Source organism: Macaca mulatta, chromosome 20 (genome assembly GCF_049350105.2).
Source record: "Macaca mulatta isolate MMU2019108-1 chromosome 20, T2T-MMU8v2.0, whole genome shotgun sequence".
Classification (NCBI taxonomy): domain Eukaryota; kingdom Metazoa; phylum Chordata; class Mammalia; order Primates; family Cercopithecidae; genus Macaca; species Macaca mulatta.
In genome coordinates this window covers 11,116,536-11,133,302 of record NC_133425.1, presented here as the reverse complement: position 1 = coordinate 11,133,302, position 16,767 = coordinate 11,116,536, and the positions used below count along the sequence as shown (strand labels likewise).

The 16,767-nt window shown below is 38.9% G+C and overlaps 1 protein-coding gene across 6 annotated transcripts in view; it reads left to right on the top strand.

The window, feature by feature from the left end:
* Positions 1-16,767, top strand: part of GRIN2A (glutamate ionotropic receptor NMDA type subunit 2A) — a 431,556-nt gene that overhangs the window by 254,116 nt on the left and 160,673 nt on the right. The window lies entirely within an intron of this gene.

Here is a 16,767-nt window from a genome sequence, read left to right as displayed (position 1 = left end):
TATGGCTATGGCGAATATATCTGGGTTTGGTACGTCCTTGCAGAGTTAATCATACCAGCAGTTTTATTTAATCAGTACATTGAGAAAGTATATACATATATGTATGTGTGTGTGTGTGTGTGTATATATATGTATATATTTTTTTAGATGGAGTCTCACTCTGTCACCCAGGCTGGAGTGCAATGCTGCTATCTTGGCTCACTGCAATCTCTGCCTCCCGGGTTCAAGTGATTCTCCCACCTCAGCCTCCCGAGTAGCTGAGATTACAGCCACCCACCACCACACCTGGCTAATTTTTGTATTTTTGTAGAGACGGAGTTTCACCGTGTTGGCCGGGTCCTAATCTCCTGACCTCAGGTGATCTGCCCGCCTCAGCCTCCCAGCGTGCTGGGATTACAGGAGTGAGCCACCGCACCCGGCCGAAAGTAAAATTGATTACACGATGAATTGCCTGGCAAATCATCCCAGCAGTGAGCCTTTTGAGTTTTGAGAAATGAATATTATACTGGGCTTGAGACATGACTCAGATAGCAAGTCAAGTTTTGGTTCTGGAGAGATAAGGAAGTGATGAAGCTTTGGGTCTGGATGGATGAGGAGGTGATGGTTGGTGGAACATTGGGTCTGGAGAGATAAGAAGGTAATGGAACTTTAGGTCTGGACAGATGAGGAGGTGATGGGGCTTTGAGTCTGGACAGATGAAGAGGTGATGGAACTTTAGGTCTGGACAGGTGAGGAGGTGATAAGGCTTTGAGTCTGGACAGATGAGAAGGTGATGGAGCTTTAGGTCTGGACAGATGAGGAGGTAATGGAGCTTTAGGTCTGGACAGGTGAGGAGGTGATGGAGCTTTGAGTCTGGAGAGATGAGGAGGGGATAGAGCTTTGGTCTGGACAGATGAGTAAATGACAAGTGATGGAACTTTGGATCTGGAGAGGTGAGGAGGCGATGGAGCTTTTGGGGTCTGGAGAGATGAGGGAGTGATAGTTCAGGCAGGGGGAAAACCTCTGTCTTTGTTTCATTCTGGACATGATTTGGGCAACATCTGATATTGTACAAAAAGACAAAGTTAAAAATCCTTTGTACCAAAAGGGAGAAGCATGCGGCAAAGTACAAAGGGATAGGTGCTCACGACCGATTAACTTATGAGCTGTCCTTGGTTTGCTTTCCTGAAGGAGTATCTGTCTATGCACCTCCATCTATATATAGGCCAAAAGCTCTCCTGCTCATCCCTTCCAGGTGGGAGCAAGAGAGCCAGAACAGGCCTCTCCACCTGTTCTCTGCCTTTGTCTCCTTGCTTCTTTGCTTCTCTCACCTCTTGCTTCCGTGTGGATGCTGCCTGCCTGCAGGTGTGACTGAGCCCCTGTCCAGGTTCCTGGTGCCTCAAATCCTGGCATGAACCTCAGGGATGGAGGAGTCACGGTCCAGCGTGATGGTGCTAGCTGTGTTCTGCGTGGGCATGGGAGGCCAGCCACATTTCTACACAGGCCTCAAAGTTGGGTAAATGAACTGGCAGATCTGCTGGTGTCTGGTGTACCGTTGTCCAAATCCCCACAGTCAGCTTCCTGAGGATCTGCTTCATTTGGTTAAGTCTTGGCCAAACACAAAGAATAAATCCACACTGCCCAGTTTTCCACGTGATAGAAAATAGCTCTCCTGAGAAATATGCTCGTTTCCTTTTCATTTCCATCGCTATTAATAAGAGGAGGTTTTAAAAATTTAATTTAATTAATGCATCATTATGTATGTGGGGGTGAGTGGAGAAACTTCAAGTTTCATAGGTTACATTATCTAAGCATATATATTTTTAAATGTGAAATATTGGAAATGTGAAAGTATTCTAAGGATAAGACCATGTATTGACTGCCTCCTGTGTGTCAATCAGTTTAAATACATCATCTTTCATCCTTAGATGTGAGTTAGGATGATTTGACTGCAGGTAGCAATCAAATTAACTCAAAGTTATATGATTGAATTATTTCCCATAACAAAAATTCCAGAAGTTGTTTGGATTTCAGGTGCAATATAATCAAGCTTCTAGTTCTTTTCTCTATGATCTCTTGACTTTGCTTTTTGGGCAGTGTGTGTTTTTTTTTCTCTCTAACTGGCTTCCTCATTACCTCAAGTTTGCTGTTAGCAACACCTGGAAAGACTTCTTTGTTTGTGGCCAAATTAGGTCATGTACTCATCTTGGGCCAATAATGGTGATTTTGAAAGTGCCAGGTACTGACTGGCTTCACTTCAAACTCCTGACCCAGTCACAGAGAAAGCAAACAGGTTAAATCAAACCGGACCTACTCCTGGAGCTGGGAATGGAGAAAACTTCCCATGAGTTCCATAGATTCTTACAGAAGGCGTGAAGTCTCAATAAAATTTGAGTTCTGTTAAGAATGAGAAAGAGATAAATGAATGCTAGATAGAGTACTGGCAGGTCAATTATAAGTCATAATTCGTATTACAGGTAAGTATAAATAGGACTAGAGAAGTTATAGAACTTGAAAAGAGCCACACGGGTAATGTAAAATGGAACCAGAAGTTAAATCCAGTTTCCTTTGGTTCCAAACCCCACATTACAACTTTCAGAGGCTGCAAATTGACCTGCGTTGTGTGCATGTTTTTTTTTTTTTAACTTAGAGTGTTTTTCCTGTTTCTAAAAGTCAAGTAAGCCCCAATGTTTAAACATTATCATCAGATTTCACAAAAATTATATTGTTGTTTACCATGAAAAAGATGGAGTTAGTGATAGTAATCCCATATCTTGACCTGATAATGATCAACTGGAAGTTGGAAGTGACTGTCATCTCTGCGCAGAGCGCCTTAGTCTCAATCTGAGTTGTTTCATTTATCCATGTTACCTCCAGGGCTTCTTTAAGTATTTTATTCCAGGTTGTCTTGTACTCATTTTTATTATTTTTATCATAATCATCATTCTGTATATTTATTTCCAAAACAAGAACTTGATGATTATTAAGATTGGCAGATATTAGAATGAGCAATAACAGGGAGTTTTGATAGTTCACCTCCAGAGATCTTCATACCTGAGTTAGTACAACTGGAACCGTGTACAACATAGGTCTCTCATATTCTATATGCTTACAGCATTACTGGTCAAACATTCTTACTTAAAGCTGCAGGTAAAATCATAGAAAGCACTGCTGGTGTATGATTTTCTATGATTAGAGGCTTCCCAAGATTGGAGAGGTGCCTCTAATCTTTTGCCCACATTTTCTCAGAACAAAATAAGATGAACTTGGCTTTCAAAATTACAGCTGGGCATGTCTGGGACATAGTCATCTGTGACTAAGTGATCATTTCATGGAGCTGTAGATCATAAACCTCCTTCTTGGTTCAACTTACAGGTGAGAGGTTGAGTTGTTTGTGCCTAGAGTGCCTTACCTAAAGGCAAAAACTTCCTGACTTACCCAAGGAGAGTTCCCCCTTGACAGATTAAATTAATTTGTAGATATTATTTTAAGGCTGGAAGAAAATATTTGCTCGGGTGTGCAGTGGCATTATGACATTTGTCAAGTGAATGGCAAACGATGGAGCCTGATGGAACCCATATTACTTGTTTAAGAAATTGTGCTGAAAACTTCCAGTTTGTCATTTAACCCAGTAAACTATTTGGTTCCAATCTACTTTCATTTTCTTAGTCATACTGGGGGTTTCAATATTTGCTTTAAAAATAAATTTGGGGTTTGTCAATTCTAACTGCTAAAGATATGTTTGACAGATTGAATGGTCTTCTTTACCTTCATTGAATTCCATTCTATCGACTTCTACTTCAGACCACGATGGATCCCCTACAGACTGAAAAAACCAAAATGGACAAAAAATTTGAAATGATGATTTTTAAGACCCTGAATATTGGAGTAAAGAAGATAGAAAATAAAATAAGGGAGTTTATATATGGCTCCACTCACCACCTTGAGAGAGTTTCCAAGCTGCAACTTAAGGATAGGGGACTCAAGTCTGGCAGACTCCCTAAATGGAAGAGACAGAGACGAATCTAAGAAAGCAAAGGCAGCTGGATTTCACAGGACAGAGTAACTGAGAAAAGTGATCTGCATAAATGGAGAACCCTGGAGATCTGCCTAAGGCCCACCTTAGTGTTGAGCTGAGTACTGCTCAATATAAGGGCAAGGACACCACCTAAAGCCAAAGAAAGAAGCCTCCCAAAGATTGAAAATAACAGAGCCCAGGGCTCGCATGGAGTGAGGATTAGCCACTAGTCAGGCTAGAAAACCCCGTTATTCATGGGCACTGAGTTGAGTGCACAGAAGGTGGTTGTCTCAATAATGGAGAAATAATTAGCTGTAGACTATGAATTGCTCTGACTCTGCCTAACAAATATCAAAAGCAAAATCTGAAAAGATCAAACTGCTTCCAAGTAACTTAGTCATTCTAGAACAGAGCTCAGTGATATTTATAGGAATACAAAAATATCAGCACAAAAAAAAGTTAAAATTTATAATTTCTTCCATCCAATCAAAAGTTACCAGGCATGGAAAGCAGCAGGGAAATATAATTCATAATGAAAAACTATCATGTAACAACTTACCCAGATTTAAATGGATGTTGGAATTGGCAGATGGGGCTATTACTATAGAGAGTAACTCTAACTCTCAACGTCATAGGTTCAAAAGTTCAAGTGGAGACATACAGAATGTTTTTTAAAAAGCCATATCAAACTTCTACAATGCATGAGATAAAAACTACACTGGATGGATTAATGGCACATTTGACATTGAAGAAGAAAAAATTAGTGAACTTGAAGACAAAGTAATTTCCCCAAATGAAACTCATAGAGAAAACACAATTTGAACTATGAACTGAGCATGACTTAGGATATTAATATATGTTTAATTTGAATCCCTAAAGTAAAAGGGGGCAGGAAGAATATTTGAAAAATAATGGAATGAAAATTTTTCAAATTTAATGGAAACTATATAAACTCTCAGTTCAAAAAACTTAAATCCTGAGAATGAGAAATATGAAGACATAGCATAATCAAATTTCTCAAAATCAGTTTTAAAGATATATCAACTAAAAAGATATACCAGAGTTGAAAGCTGTCAGAGGAAAAAAGATACCAGCAGACTTCTGGTCAGAAACAATACAGGTTAGAAAAGAGTGCAGAAAAATATTTTGTACTGAAAGAAAACAATGTAAACCTAGAATTCTTTGTACAGTAACAATATCTTTCCAAAGTGAAAATGAAATAAAGACTTTTTAGATATAGAATAACTGAAAGAATTAGCAACAGATCTGCATTACAAGAAAAATTAAAAGAAGTTCTTAAGGGAGAAAGAAAGTAATACCAAACAGAATATGGATCATCACAAAAGAATTAAAAGCAATTAAATGGAAACTACATTGTTAAACACATGAGGAATTTTTTTTTTTTTTTTTTTTTGAGACCAAGTCTCACTCTATTGCCCAGGCTGGAGTGCAGTGGCACGATCTCGGCTCACTACAGCCTCCACCTTCTCCTGCCTCAGCCTCCTGAGTAGCTGGGATTACAGGCACATGCCACCAAGCCCAGCTAATTTTTGTATTTTTAGTAGAGATGGGGTTTACCATGTTGGCCAGGCTGGTCTCGAACTCCTGGCCTCAAGTGATCCACCCACCTCGGCCTCCCAAAGTGCTGGGATTACAGGTGTGAGCCACCATGCCCGGCCTCACATGAGGAGTTTTAAACAATGAAATCATTTAAAAAGACAAATTACTTTTAAAACAAAAATACTAACAATGTAGCATGAGGTTTACAGCTTGTTAAAAGTAAATTTAAAATAAGTATGACAACAATAGCACAAAGGTTAGCAGGGAAATCAACGTATGCTATTTTTGAAGGTCTTATGGTATACTTACATAGTATAGTGGTATAACATCACTTGAAGATAACCATAAGAAATTTAAAATATATACTATAAACCCTAAACAAACCACTAACATGAAATAAAGCCCCAATGCTCTGGCTAATAAGCCACAAAGGAAATAAAACAGAATGATAAAAAATATTCGATTTATCAAAAGAATGTAAGTAGAAAGGAAAAAGAGAACAAAGAACAGATAGAACAAATAGCAAGATGATAGGTTTAAACCTACTCTATTAATAATCACATTACATGTAAATAGTATAAACATCTCAGTTAAAAGGCAGAGATTATCAAATTGAGTCACAAAGCAAGAACCAACTCTAAGGTGCCCATAAGAAGCCCACTTTAAATATAAAAACATAAATAGGTTGCAAGTTGAAATGGAAAAATATGTACACACTAACACTAATTTTTAAAAACTGGACTTGCTATATTAACATAGTAGGTAGATTTTCAGATCATGAAGATTTTGTTGTTAAATATTATCATTTCATAATGATAAATGAGTCAATTCATCAAAAAGACTTCAAACTATGCATCTAATATAGCTTCAAAATAATAAAGCAAAACTGATACAACTGCAAGGAGAAATAAATTCATAATTATAGTAGGAGATTTCAGTACTCTTAATAATTGATACAATAGCAGACAAAGTTAGTAAAGATAGATGATTTTAACAATGTCACAACCAAGTTGACCTAATATTTGCTTGTAGAAAACTCCACCCAGCAACAGAACACACATTTTTCAAATGTAAACAGAAATTTTATAGGGATATATCATATTCTAGGCCATAAAACAAGTTTTAGTATATTTAAAAGGATGCACTCACACAAAGTATTTCTGTGACTACTGTGAAATTAATTAGAATCTAATAACTGAAAGATCTCTAGAAATTCCCTGAATGTTTACACACTAAATAACATACTTCTAAACCTATGGGTAAAAGAATAAATAAAAGTGACTCTTTACTCAAGTTGTCCCTTGGCAGAAATCCAAGCTTCTTTGGGAAACTGTTCTTCACTCAGGCATGTGGTCCATCTTAGATTAACCAAGTCACAGGGACATTTGGCTCTTTGCTTAGTTGCTGCCCAGAACAGTAAGGAATTGATGTCCACAGAGAGGTTTGTGGGTATGAGGGCATGAAGAATGTGTTTCCTAACAAAAATAATAGAAAACTGGGTCCAGATGGGTGCGGTTATAATTCTCAGGCAAGCCACATTCCCTGCCTTCATCCGAGTTTTCAATGTGATGGTGGAAATAGGACCCAAACTAAGATTTAAGGCATTGGGTTTTAATCCTAGCTTGCTCCTGTGTATGGTTGTACTCTTTGTTCAAAGACTCTTAACTTTTCTGGTTCTCCTTTTTTTTTTAATCTGTAGATTGATGGTGTTGGTTACAATAACCTGGAATTGTATTTCATGATGTCAGAGCAGGAAGGGATGCTGGAGATCATTTAGGCCATTAACTTTTAATTATTTTTCTCCTTTGTACATAAGTAGTCTGGTGGGTGCTTTTGCATATCCTCACACTTCGTAGGGTGTAAGTGGTAGCGGCAACCCTTTTCTTCCACCTAAGAAAGATTAAAGGGCAAATGAGTGATGATAGTCTGCTTTAAATTAGATCAAAGTCTAATTTATCTTTTTTATGTTTTTAATAAATAATGTGTAAAATTTGCCTCAAAATTATAAAATATATTATTAGTTGTAACAACTTATTTTCAACTGGTTTTACAAAATCAAAATAAATTACATATCTGTGTTATATTATAGATGAGGAAATTGAGGCCCCAAAGAGACAGGGTTAATGTTTTGCTGTCTAGCTCATGGCAAAGGTGTGAGAAATGCACAATTTTTCTTTTTCCCAGACCTTGGTGCATTGCTTCCACTACATCTTCTAGGTTGTTTGTGGTTATTAATAATAAGGTGATGATGATTGATGATGATGATTGATGAAGATGATGATGATGAACTCCAGGAACCTTGTCCATTTTGCTTTTGTGCACCAGAACCTGGCATAGTGTAGACACTTAATAAATATATGTTGAATAAGTCGATAATGATAATTGCTACCACAGCACTTGTTCTGATCTAGGTGCTATGTTAAGTATTTTTATATGCACCATCTTATATTATTCTCACAACATCTCTGTGAAATAAGTAGTAGTGTTATTTATATTTTCACATGAGAAAAAGATTTCAGAGAGAAGAATGACTTTCCCAGGCTCAGTTAGTGGTAGGATCAGTATCAAGATGACCTCTCTGGCTTTAGCACCTGATCTTCTGATTCTCTGGCTTCTCAGGGGAAAGAAAAGGCTTCAGTTGTGTTTTCATAAGGTCCTAGGATGTCTTCCGATGCTGCGAAGCTGGTACAAAGATCTCTCCCTGGTGGGTAGGAGACATTTTCTTGTCTTTAGACTTAATTCATCATGAAAGTGTGATTGATGGAAATTCATTTTACAAACTACAAAACCTTTCTGAAAGTGTTAATGTTGTCAGCAGTACTAATTATTATTATTATTGTCATGATCACAGGGATCTATGTTTGGCGTTGCCAATAATAAAACAGGCAGAAGAACAAAGGGTCTTTCCTCGGAAAATGTTTATGAGAATCGTCAAAAGCTCAATTGCAGAACCATCAGCTCCCTTTAAATTAGTTCTGGAATGAGTCCCTTGAGACATTGTGCACCCCTGAGGAGGACCCATAAATGTTAACTCTACAGAGGATTGGGTAAAATCCCCAGTAAGGGAATCGTAGTAATTCTGACTAGGCAGAAGGAAGGAAATAAAACATAGAAAGAAAGAAGGAAACCAAGATTTAATTGTGCAAACCAGTCTATAATGGGCTTGTCTGCCTGGATTTTAAAAGTTTGGGAGGCCGAGGTGGGGGATCACAAGGTCAGCAGATCGAGAGCATTCTGGCCAATGTGGTGAAACCCCATCTACTAAATTACAAAAAATTAGCCGGGAGTGGTGGCGGGTGCCTGTAGTCCCAGCTACTCGAGAGGCTGAGGCAGGGGAATCTCTTGAACCTGGGAGGTGAGGTTGCAGTGAGCTGAGATCGTGTCACTGCACTCCAGCTTGGTGACAGAGCAAGACTCCATCTTAAAAAAAAAAAAAAAAAAGTATTCAATTCACATATATGCAGGGAGGCCAAGACACTGGTAAATATTTTCCATTCAGTGTAAAAGATGACAGCAGGGAGGAGGGATCCATCATACTTCGTAGCTATTTACTTGGGTTTAAACTTGATCTAATAAATCTTTCAAAAGAGAGCATTTCTTAGACTCAGAGCTCTGGATGCAGGACTGGGAGAGGGTGTTTGTCTTCAGCTGACGAAGTGAAAGCAAAACAAAACAAAACAAAACACATAGAATAAAAACAGTCCCCTGGTATCTGTTACCCATGTTAACCTAGCAGTTTCCTGGAATTCATTCATTCATTCATTCATTCATTCATTCATTCATGTATTCACCCGTTTTCATTCATTTACCCTTTCATGTATTCATTTACCCTTAACAGTCAGCTATTGTGCACTCGCTATGGGTGAGACCTTATAGTAAGCATGAGACACACACAGTGATGCACAAAACAGAAAAAAGCATGCTGCTCAAAGCTCCTATTCTAGTGGGAAGAGCGAAAATAAATGAATACACACAACGTCAATTTGCTATTGATATGGGATGGGAAGAGAAACAGAGCAGAGGGTAAGGGGATAGAGACTGAAGGATGGTTATTTTAGACAGAATGGTTGGGAAGGTGAAATTTGGCAGATACCTGAATGAAGTGAATGAGAAAGTAATATGACAATCTGAGGAAAGAGCGATTTGGATTGGGGGCTGCCAAATGCAAAGGCCTGGAACTGGGAAATTGCTTGGAGGGTCTGAGGAGCCAGCATGATGGTCAGAACGGCAGGAGCAAGAGGAGCATGCATTTGGAGAGATGAGCCAAGTTCTGTAGGTCCTCAGAGACCACGGTGGGAGTTTGGAATTTTGTTTCAAGTGTTACGAAAAGCCACTGGAGAGTTTTAGGGGGGCAGTAAGGTACTGCAGTGACCTCTGAACTTGCACAAGTTGTTTCTGGAGCCTTATTCACTTTTTCTTTTCCCTGTGACGTTTCGTCTCCTATTAGACACAAGCTTTTCCTAGTGTGGTACAAAATGTACTTGCCTTTCCAGATTCCATTTCTCTTCTCATCACACAGGCCTTGGTGGGTCCTATTTGGCCACAGCTAATCAGAATAATCCCATGCATGTCACTACAGCGATTGGTTCAGGAATGGACACACTATCTAATTTGGTCTAATATTAAAAACTTCTGAGCTATTTGATATATGGCAAGTGTGTAAATGTGAGACTTGGAATTTCTGCTGCCATTTTTCCACCATGAAATAAACCAGGCTGATGATAAAGGCAATTTACACATGGGGAAGAACTAAGAGAAGCATGGTATGAAGAATGAGTCAGAGCCAAGATCTGATTTTATCTGAAATCTACCCTATCACTGATCTTTTCAGAGATATATATGTATTTTTTTTTGAGATGGAGTCTCACTCTGTTGCCCAGGCTAGAGTGCAGTGGTGTGATCTCGGCTCACTGCAACCTCCACCTCTTGGGTTCAAGCAATTCTCCCGCCTTAGCCTCCTGAGGAGCTGGGATTACAGGCACACACCGCCATGGCTGACTAATTTTTGTATTTTCAGTAGAGACCAGACTTCACCATGTTGGTCAGGATAGTTTCAAAGTCCTGTCCACAAGTGATCTGCCCATTTTGGCCTCCCAGAGTGCTGGGATTACAGGCATGAGCCACCACGCCCCTCCATTTTCGGACATTAACCACTAAACGTCCATAGTGGTTTAATTTTCTTTAAGCTAGTTTTCTTTCATTGCAACCAAAGTTCCTTTGGTTGTATAATTTACAGTGAATGTATAGTATTATGTTAATTAGTTGATGTATTATACCCTTTAATTTACATGGTTACATTTAACAAAGCTGAATGTTAACAAAGTGATATTATAAGTAAGAATTTTAGAAACATTGTTTTGCACAAGATACTTTGGACTTTAATTTCAGACAGAAAACTTCTCAGGACGTAATTTGTGCTTTGTATATATTAGTCACTTTTGAATGATTCAAACCTATACGGTAGTCCCCTCTTATCCTTGGTTTTTCTTTGTGTGGTTCCAGTTACCCATAGTCCGAAAATATTACATAAAATACAATATTTTAAGGGAGAGACCACATTTATATATCATTTATTCTAGCATATTGTTATAATTGTTCTGTTTTATTAATTATTGTTGTTAATTTCCTACAGTGCCTAATTCATAAACTTCATCATAGGTATGTATGTCGGTATAAGAAGAAACATAATACATACACAGTTCTGTACTATCTGCAGTTTCAGGCATCCACTGGGGATCTTGGAACATATTCCCTGTGGATAGGGGGATACTGCAGTACATCCACAGGATTTGGAATCAAATTTCAGCTTTTTCTGCCACTTATTAGCTGTGAGACTTTGAGCAAGTAACAAAATATATCTGAGCTTCATTTTTGTCATCAGTAAAATAGAAATAATGCTGGTCCCCACTCTCAATGGGGAGTTTGTGAGAATTAAATAAAGCATGTAAAACATTTAGCTCAGTACCTGGCCCACAGTAAGTGATCTATGAATGTTGGCTCTTATATAATAATATAATTCTCAGAATAACCAAGGAAAATAGAACAAAAAATGCCACCTAGATGGCAGGATTGCTTTGCATAGCTTAATTAAGTATGTTTCATTATTCCAACTCCCTGGAGCTTTTGGAAATAAAGTTTTTAAACATGTACAAGAACAGTCTCATTAAGAGAGTGGGGAAGGGGCAGTCTCTAGGCAGGAAGTGAGAGGGAGGATATGTTGAAATTGTGGAGCAGAACGCATGAGTACTAGTGCAAACTTGGTCCTGAAACAGTAAATACACACATTGAGCCACACAATCATGTCTTTCCAAAGGAAGTTTTTTTTTTTTTTTTAAAGTTAGAAGAACTTGGGTCCTGTATAAGAGTGAGATGTTAACATATTTTATTTGAAGATTCCAGCTATTATAAGATGATCTTTATTTCAAAAGAGTTAAAATGCAAAAGATGTGCATTTTAGAACTGATGCCGTAGAATGGTGGTGCATTCCACGTCCGGTTTTCCAACTAGCTGTGAGGTAGGCAATATTATCCTCCTTTGAGGTGGAAGAAAATTGAGGCTTAGGAAAGTCAAGTGCCTTTTTGGAGGTCACATTGTTAGTGGACAGCAGTCACAATCGTGTTCATCCATTCATCTGAACAATTTCCCTAGTGTTCAGTGCCAAACCCCACAGGGGATACACCAGTGAAAACAACAGAGCATGACCCCTGGGGTTATAATCTCATAGAGAATTTAAACAAAAATGAGTAAGGAGTCAAATACATAAAATAATTGCACCATATTACGGCTCCTGTGAAGGGCAGATATGGGGTACTGAGATGGAAAACACGAAGGATGAAAGGAGCGCATCTCTTGCCTCTTTGCAGAAGTGATGTTTCCCCTGAAAGCTGAAGGGTGAAGAGTCAGACGTGAAAAGAGCCAGAGAAAAGTCATTCCAGGCAAAGGGAGCAGAGTGTGCAAAGTCCCTGAAGTGGGAAAGATTTTAGTGTTTATAAGGTAATAATAACACGTACTCGCATGGTAGACTCAGTTTCAGGTCTTTCTAACTTCAGACCGTGCTCTGAACCACTAGGCAACACTACCTCTGCAAAAGGGCAAGTTGGGTGTTTGAAGGCCAAGAGACACCATGGAGCAGTGCCTGTCAAAGGGATGCTCATCACTTCCTCACATCACTTACTTAACACCCCAGAAGAAAATTCCTTTTGTACGTTAAGTGACCAACTCCATCCCTGCCCTGTAAAAGCCGGAGGAGATATTTGAAGGGCTTCTGTTAATATATGGGATGTGGGTGGGGGAGGGGAACTGGTGGAAAAGAGGTCATGCCTTGAAAGGCTGGAAAAGGGAGGATGGTGGAAGAAGAGCTAGGAGTGGACCGTTGACTCAGGCCAACCTCCTAGTCAAGAAGGCTGCATCACCGGCCACCTCCGAGGTGGGACACCAGGTGTCTGTTAATCCACAGCAGGATACTATTAGAAAGCCCATTTCGCTTGTCACTGTATCGCCGTGGCTCTGAAAGTTGTGCCATTTGGTTCCAAATTGTTTTTATCTCAGTACCTTCCTTCCCAGCAAGAGGTATTGAAAATAAGGGAAGAATGAGAAGATCTCGATTTATATGTGCCAGCAGATTCAGGGTGTATCCAATTGCTGATTCTCTTGAGAAGTTGGGTGATGCTTTAATGGAAACTTCTCTTCTTTTTTCCAAGGACTCATGTCATGAAGCTTTTGACTGTTAGGAGGATCTGTGGGGTCATGGGATCATCATTTTACTTCATTACCCTCCCTAATTAGACATAATTAATAATTATTACAATAATATTATATAGGGTTTTAGGCTCATATATAAAATCTTTAATCCTCATAGCAATCCTATGAGTTGCATGGGATGATTCCAATTTTACAGATAATGTTCACAGAGGTGACATCATATAACCCAGATTACACAAAGTTATTGACCCAACTCTTATGCCTCCAACTCCAGAAGACAAAGTTGGCAAAGAATTGGCAGATGAGAAATTGTTGCACCACTCTTAATAATCCCAGGAAGGAAGTAAATATGTTGATTAATTGACAACAACCAAAGGTATTAGCATGTCTATAATAATTAGCATTTATCAAGTGCCTAGAATGTGACGTACTGTGCTAAATTCTATTAATCAATCTAATTCTCACAACCACCCTGTCATGTAGGTGCCATTATTATCTCCATTTAATAGATGAAAAAACAGAGGCTCGAACAGGTGAAATAACAACTTATGGCAGTTTATATAACTAGCAAGTGGCAGAGACAGTTCACAAACACTCATAATTTAACTCCAGAGTCAGTGCTTGTCACCACCACCTAAACTACCTCCATTAATGGTGTACTTCTAATATTAGTAGCAATGACACCAATTACATCAATTCATTGGACAGAGCTACTGTGAGCCCATTTCGCTTGTCAATGGTAAGAGAGTCCCATCTCTTACCATTGGTTAAAAAAATTCCAAGTTTTAGGAGCAGGATTCCATCATACTGTCTCTGTTCAAATAACTAAGTAGAAACAAGTAATTTGGGGCAATGGCCTGGATAAATAATCTTACTATAAAGCTGCTATCACAGAAAAACACTTGTTTGTATGTATTTCCTCCCTTCATTAGAACATTTGGATAGTTGTGTAGGTCTATGCTGTTCTTCTTAAGGAAAGTGGCTATTATTAAGGGTGGTGGACTTGGTTCAAGTCCTCCCAGTTTTGATGTGTTCCTTAACCAGTTGGTTCTCATTTCCCTGACTTGTAAATTGCTGTCAACTTCAGCTTCTTCTGCTTGCCTTATTAAGAATTCTGCATAGTCAATAGGATGCAAATAAATGGAAACATATACACCTTCCCACATGTGGGGAATGTTGCTGTTGGCTCTTCTGCCCCTTAGCTGTCTTGTAGCACGATGCTTCAGCTTTCAGTTGAGCCTCTTCTTTTTCGTGGCTTGTCTAACTGCTGCTATAATACCCAGGTGATTGAGCTGTTATACCTTAATGGCAAGTTTCAATTCACTGTCTTCTTCCTCAGTTTTGGGTCTGGGAACCCCTTAGGTTCCCACTTTGTTCACTCTGGGACCATCTTTCCATCTTCAATAAGCCTAACTTCTGAGCCACAGCAAAACAAATGCGTTTGTGTTGAAGATAGTTTCAGAACTTATGCATTGGGAAATTTTCTACTGTGGTTTAACACGGTGAGAAGAACTGGAATAGCCTGTGCTGTTCAGAAGCCAGATCTGATATTGAAAGCAGGTGCAGGCCTATCAGCCACACAGCTGGTTGAGTTAACTCTATTAGACACTATTGGACAATTTTGTTATCTGAAATAGAAACCAGTATGGTGGCAGGCTGTCCCTTTGCCAAATGGTGCCCCTGCTAGGCTGGTTTAGGTCTGCCTTTCTTGTTGGTGCATCTGCTGGGTATTGCTGCCAGTATGTTGAAAACTGGCAGTTCTGTAAAGTTTTATTGTCTTCCTAGGTGTTTTTGTCCAGGAGAGAAATACTAAGATTTGCTATTTTTTAAATGATGACTTGGCATTTTGACTCTTGACTCTACTTTAGCTGGAAGAAATTAGTCTCTGATTTTATTCTAATACTGGAACTGCATCATTTTTTTAAACCAAGAATGATTTTCTAGTTCTCTCCAAATCGTACATTCTTGGTAGCCTCTATTCTAAATTGTTTTTCACACTCAGTTGTAATGCCTTCACATAATGGATTTTTGTAATTTTGTTCTTTTCTTTTTTTCTTTTGAAAATCAGCAACAAGTAAAAAGAACCCCTGTGGGTGAAATACAATATCCCTCCCAAAGGAGAAATGAAAAAAAATGTTATTCCAAACTTCAAGCCCATACGAACGTTATCTGCCTTCTACATGTTGAGCAGGCTCAGAGCCTTTGAGGATTGAGTCAGAGAATGCAAAATGTGACCTCTTAAAGGCAAAAGCTAAATAAAAAGGGACCTAGAACATCAAATAGCTCTTACCAAAGAGTGTTTTGATGAGTGAAGTGTAAATGAAGCAGAGAATATAGCTCTTTTCCAGGATACGAGGCCCAATTTACAAAACATGCAAACACTCTCTCAGTTGAATGCATTAGCTGCTTAGTTTCAGAGCTGCTGAAGTATAAAATGTGATAACTTATATTAAACACCCAGCCACTGCCTAGCCCATGTTGGGCCCTCAATTTAATATCATCATTAATTATTCCTATATAGAGGGGAAACATAAAGAAACTTGTTTCAATTACTTATTTGACCTAAAATATAAGGTTGCACAATGCGTTGTAGCAAATATCTATGAATCTTTACATAAAGGTCCCTGGGATGGAATCTCACTCTGCAAATTCAAGATCCTGTTTGGAGAAAAAGAGTGAAGACTCTATATATGTATTTTTGAATGAAATAGAGCACCCATATCTACTAAGTGTCTTATGAGGAATGGTTCCCCAGAGGAGACTCGTAAGGAGTGACCCAAGAACTGGCTTCAGAGTTTTAACAGACTGCCATCTGGAAATTGTAGTAGAATTAGTCTCCTTTGCTTACAGTAGAGAACTAGAGCTAGTGGGTTGAAGCTTCAAGGGAATAACTGTGGCTCAGTGAAAGGAAGCCCTTGCAGACACTTTGCGCTATCAGTGGGAGGGACCCTCCGAAGAAGTGGAGATAAATCATGCGGACACTGGAATCTTCTGGCAGGAAGACTGGGAAGAGTTTCTGCAATGTATAGCGAGGCCAAGGGTGGAGGGAGCAGTTCTGTCGGTTTAGATAGATAACCTTAAAACTCTTCTATGTGGAGACTGTTTGGGTCCAACTGAACTCTCTGCCTTGGAATCCTCCCATCCACTTTTGCTGAACAGCACAGCTATTATGCCTTTTAGATATGAAATTCAATAGCATTTGTTCCTTGGCTCAGATCATTTCACCTTTAATTGTGCCCGTTAATAGCAGTGATAACTGATGTTTATTCTTCAGTTACTGTGTTCCAGGCTCTGCACAAAGTGTTTTGTGCATATTGCCCTTTTAGTAATCAGAGATACTCCATGTGAGTATTTTTATTATCCCCATTATGCAGATTTTAAACATGACTCTCAGACAGGTGGCACGATTAACTCAAAGAGGCAGACTCATAACTAGCAATACTGAGATAAAAAGCAAGGGCTCTAAATCCAAAGCTTCTGTTCTTAACCACTTCTTTGTAGTACCCCCC